This window comes from Malaclemys terrapin, chromosome 1 (genome assembly GCF_027887155.1).
Source record: "Malaclemys terrapin pileata isolate rMalTer1 chromosome 1, rMalTer1.hap1, whole genome shotgun sequence".
Classification (NCBI taxonomy): Eukaryota; Metazoa; Chordata; order Testudines; family Emydidae; genus Malaclemys; species Malaclemys terrapin.
Window position 1 is genome coordinate 324,800,796 of NC_071505.1, and position 6,051 is coordinate 324,806,846.

Below are 6,051 nucleotides of genomic sequence, written 5' to 3' on the forward strand. Positions count from 1 at the left end.
TGGTTTCTTTGTTGCCCATCATCAGCTGACCAGGCTGGATCTCTGCTCAGAGCCACAGGATGTGTGGAGGAGGAATTCTCTCCAGGGCTTCAAAGGGGCTGGGGCAGTTCACTGTAATGCCAACCCCAGCACCCCTGAGAGGCGGTAGGTATCATGCCCTCTCCAGCCACATGCTGGCTAAGGTGTAGAGAGTTAGCAGGGTCTTGGCACTACCTGGAGCCGACTCCTCTTTGTCACTTTCGGGGTGGCTATCCCTCAAAAGCTACTCGTGACCTGTGAGTATGATGCTCCCCAGCCATGTTATGCATGGCTCTGATGTCGGGTCGCAGGAAGAGGTGACCTCCCTCTCCCCTTTTGCACCTGTGCAAGGTGAACCACAGTCGCTGGCCCTTAATGCTGAAAAGCCTCAGGCCCAAAGGTCTCGCCTGACCTTTGCAGACCAGGACTGATTAACCAAAGGCAGAAATACAAGAGAGTGGGAGTTGTAGGTGCTCAGCACCTCTGAAATCAGGCCCCTTTAAGAGTCTCTGGTTGGATACACCAGAATTAAGGGACCCCATCATCAATGGCTACTTTTGAATATTTTGGCCAAACCTATAGAACCAGAGAAATCGGTATTTGATGGGAAAACAAACTGGAATGAAAGCCATTCATCACTGTCTGCCGTGATTTCACCTGCCCAATGGGCATCTGTATATGGCACCTTGGTCAGTCCCATTTTTGCCCTGTGTGGTCAACTGGGTAAAGGGGGAGACTGGCCTAACAATGCTTCCATTGGAATCTTCCTGTCATTGCTCGGGAACTGAAGGGCTTACAACAAGAGAGCGATGCAAATAACTGTGGCCCCATAGCATCCATTCTGTAAGGCTGAGAGGGAGCAGGTCAAATCCATCAGCAGCTGAAGAAGTGGCTTTTGATGAGAGGGGCAATGGCTGACAGGTAGGAAAAGGAAGGGTTTGGGAGCATGACAAGAGATGCACAGAACTGAAAATGAAGACGAGGTGTGGCATGTTGACACGAAGTGTGACCACCTGGCTAGGGGGATGGTGGAAATGGAGAGAAAAGTGGAAGAAGGTGAAACAAGACTGCTTGCAGGCAAGGAGGCAGAATCAGACGCAGCGACACACTGGTCATTTTCAGAACAATGGGCGTAGAGAGCATCAGGTGAGAGCCAAAACAATGCATGCTTTCCTGCTGGGGGAGATGGATGGACATGGGTGGGTCTGTTGGTAAGTCCCTCACCAAAACATCAGTAACATACAGATCAGGTCCCACTTAAATAGTATTTTATGCTGTTATAGCAACCTCCAAACAAGGATCTCAAAGCGCCTAACCCTCACAATCCTCCTATGAAGAAGAGAATGATTAGCTCATTTTTCAGAGGGGGAAACTGAGACATAGAGAGGCTAAAGTGGCTTGCTCAAGGTCACACAGGAAATCTGTGGAAGAGCTGAGAATAGACCAGCTTTAATGATGAGCTTCACCTACAAGGCTTCCCTTACACAGGGAGATGACGTCTAGGAGCAGTACCAAAGCAGGAAAATCTACTGGCACCTTTACTGTGATATTGTCCAATGGGGGAGCCAGAGGTAGGCTGAGAAAACAGTCTAAAGAACAACAGGAAATGTAGTAAATGGGTTTGTTTTGTTTTCAGACATATGCCTGGTTACCCAACCCTGACAGAAAGTGTTAGTCACACTCAGGAGAGATCATGGAAAAGCGAATGCAGATACCGCTCTCCTGAGCCCAGAAAAGCAGAGAATCGGCTTCAGCTCAAAATCTGGATAGAAAATCTGCGAAAAAGCACCTGGGAAATGAAGAACTGAAGAACTGAAACCAGACATGAGGTGTTAGAGTTTGATTAAATTTCAGGCTTACACGTATACAGATGGCACAGGGTAATGTTTTCACAAGCGCCTAAGGAGCTAACTCCCATTTTACTGGGCACCCAAGTGCCTAAGTCACTTTTGAAAATGGAACATAGGCTCCTAAGTCACTTGGGTGCTTCTGAAAATGTTACCCCTAATCAAGGATGAATAATATAGGCTTCAGTACAAAACCCCTGGAGAGAGGGTCCCCAGGGAGGTGATGGGACGGGATGACAAAAAGGACTAGCTGATATGGACAGGCCTCTCAGTTGTTCTCCAGAGTCTCAGTTTTCATTTAAAAAGCCTTTAGCCGAACTGGTTGCGAAGAAAACCGTGAACATGTGACCTGAATGTAACTGACACAGAGATGACTTCTGCATGAGTTTGCAGAGTGTGTGAACTGCCCCATTCATTTCACTGGGCACTAACTATATGCCAGTGATGATGTCAACGTTGTTAATTAATTCACTACTCCACAAAGCACGGAAGGAAGGCAAGGAAGTATCATACAAGGAAGAGCAACACAATCTACTCTGAGGTCTGGTCTACACTACAGAGTTAGGTTGACACAAGGTAGCTTACGTCAACCTAACTACGGAAGTTTCTGCACTTATATTTTACACCAGCCGACAAAACAGCCTCGCTATGCCGACTTAATAACTCCACTTCATGAGCACCATAGAGTCAAGGTCAATGTAGTTAGGTTGACGCAGTGTCAGTGTAAACACTGCATTGGTTACCTCAACTGTTACCGGCTTTCAGGAGCTGTCCTACAGTGCCCCACACTGACAGTACAATCAACACAAGCACTGCTGGTGAGGACGCACACTGCTGACACAAGGCGCAAAGTGTAGACGTGCACAAGCAATGTAATTACTGTGGCAGCTGTATGCCAACATAAGTTAGGTCGACTTAATTTTGTAGCGTAGGCATGGTCTAAGTAACTGCTCATTTTGAGGAGGCCTCACAGAGAGGACATAACTGGATTCCTTATCATTGAATCATAGAATATTAAGGTTGGAAGAGACCTCAGGAGGTCATCTAGTCCAACCCCCTGCTCAAAGCAGGACCAACACCAACTAAATCATCCCAAAGGAGAGGCTCAGCTTTCTAAAGTTTGGGGAATGCTGATGTGCAATTTGTTTTAGTACTAGGATACCTGTTGTGTTCCCTGATTGTGGAGCCATATGTTTGTTTCCTGTGTGTAAGACAAATAAATTCAATTAAATAACCCACAAGGCAGAGGATATTCCTTTTCACAGCGAATCTGATTGGCTCTATAGTACCAACCTGATCCTGCATTCTCAGGCCCCATACATACCTCATTAGGGCTTCAGACTTTCAGTTTCAACTGCTAAGCACTGATACACTCCCAAGCCAAAAATGAAATTGGTGGTTATCCAGTAAACACTTGAAAAACATGAGAAATGGTTATTTGTATCTAAGAGCTTGTCTACAAAGACCAGTAATTCATACTATGTGGGTGTGATTTTTAAACAGCACAAACGTACTGCGCATTAATTGGTCTGTGTGGACCGTGCTGTTGCATATTAAAGGTTCCCTAGTGCACTTTAACATAGTGCTGTTACAACTCATTGCAGTACATACGAGAAAGCCCCCAAGCCCTCCAATTTTGGGATATTAACACAAAACTCAAAAATTGCTTAAAAATACCCCACTCCCCATGAAATTAATAACCCCTGTAAAATAAAGTACTATACCCAAACTAATGTTTCTAAGAAAAGGACATCACTCAAAGTTTGTACAAAATGAAAGGGACGGGCTTAAAAATCCAAATCTCTTGGCAACAGCAAAGCTGCCTGGCTTGCCTTCCTTCATTCCCAAAGTGAGCTTCTCTTCCCTCTCTCCCTCCCTCTAGACTGGCCATGAATTTGTCTCAAATAGTTTATTTTTTATTACCTGATTTTAAACCCAACTAGTCCAGCTGTTTACTGAAGCACACTCAACACTGACTGCTTTTCCGACTTGCCACCCCCCTCTCCCGTTGTTACTGCATGGGGCCCAGTCCTTTATATTTTTTGTTCCAACTGAGCAGAGAAAAATTGGAGGAGGAGAAGAGACCAAGGGCCAAATGCCCAGGTGGTGCATTCCATTTACTTGAGATATAGCAGCTGCAAATTTGGCCCTGCTTGTGGCTCTCCCAATGCACATGCCCCCAGGTGTCAGAGGGCACCTGTAACTGCATGCTCATTATCTCGTGGGTGTGGGGGAAAGAAGCCTTTTTAAAAAATTAGGCTCATAACAGAGCCTGGGGGGAAAAACTGTTTTTGTAAAATAACATCAGCCCCCCTGCTGAGCCAGTGAGCAAAGCAGGAATGTAGCAGGGGGCATTCTGCTCCTACTTCCATGTACCACAGAAATCTGCTCCGACTCCACTGGTTAGGTCGTGCCATTTATTTATGTTCCCTCCACCAACACCTATAAAGTTTTGGGTGGAAGTATTATTTACTGCAGCCCTTGTGTCATCAGCCCGCTCCCCCAGGCCCAAGAGAAGAAGAGCACTCCCTTCCTTGAGATCGGACTGAAATGAATCTGGATTCAACTAGCTGTGCTCCTGCCCCCTCAACACTTCCTTCCTGTACCTTTTTAATCTATCCTCAATTTATAGGCTAATTAATCCTCTAGCACCCACCCCCTCAGCCTGATTAGCTAATTGCATCCCAATCCCCAATCAGATTGCTCTGTGGGGTCTAATTAGTGCCAGAGTGATCAGAGGGTTGGCTCATTGGCTAGCTTCCAGCACTCATAAGGAGTAAAAGGACTTTGGGTGGTGATAGTACTAAAGGGATCTGGGAGGCAGGGGTGGCTCTAGCTTTTTTGCTGCCCCAAGCACGGCAGGCAGGCTGCTTTTGGTGGCATGCCTGCGGGAGGTCCCCGGTCCCGCGGATTCGGCGGCATGCCTGCGGGAGGTCCCCGGTCCCGCGGATTCGGCGGCATGCCTGCGGGAGGTCCGCCGCTCCCGTACCTTCCATGAACCCGCCGCCAAGTTGCTGCCGAATCCGCAGGACCGGTGGACCTCCCGCAGGCATGGCACAGAAGGCTGCCTGACTGCCGCCCTCGCAGGGACCTGCAGGGCGCCCCCCATGGCTTGCTGCCCCAGGCATGCGCTTGGAGTGCTGATGCCTGGAGCTGCCGCTGCTGGGAAGTGGAAGTAGCAGAGATTATAAACTCTTTGGGGTAGAGCAGTGGTTTTTCAAACTGGGGTATGTGTATCTCTATTAGTACACAAGCTGTTGTCACGGGGTATGCGAGACAATGAATTTTATTCAGTAAGGCTTGGCAATCTAATCATAGGTAAATTATGATCCTATTGCAGATGGAGGTACGTGGTAGACTACAATATTTAGAAAGGGGTATGCAGCCTAAAAAGCTTGAAAACCACTGGGGTAGAAGCTATTTACTCTGTGTTTGTACAGACCCTAGCATAGTGAGGTCCTGACTGGTTGAGACCTCTAGGTGTTGCCACAATATAAATAATAAAGAAAATAAAATGGGAAGGAGTAGAAATGAAATAAGCATTTCTCTGCAGGATGGAAAGAGAGCACACTTAGAGCTGGTCTACACTATGGGGGGAGATCGATCTAAGTTATGCAACTTCAGCTACGTGAATAATGTAGCTAAAGTTGACGTATTTAGATCTACTTACCACGGTGTCTTCACTGTGATGTGTCTACAGGAGACGCTCTCCCATCAATTCCCCTTGTGTGTCTCGTTGAGGTGGAGTACCAGAGTCGACACTATACTAGACACGATAAATCGACCCCTGCTTGATTGATCGCTGCCCATCAATCCAGCCGGTATTGTAGACATGCCCTTAGAAGTAGTAGAGCATGTTGGCTGAGGCACCTGAGCAGAGGGGTAGGACTGGGCTAGGATGTGACTTGGGGATATAAACATCTTTTATTTTTAAGTGGAATTCAGATGTATGTATCCTGGGGCATTTTGCTTGTATGTTGTCTATCTCCTATTGTGGGTCTGTTTTCTTGTCTGGTTAGATACTAACTAGCCTTTTGGGGCAGGGACAGCGTTTTCTTATGTGTTTTTACAATGACTAGCACAATCGGGCCTGATTTTGATTGGACCTTTGCTCACTATCACAATCTAAATATGTAACATAATACATCTTTAATAATTAATAAAACCCATAGGCTAGCATTATTCA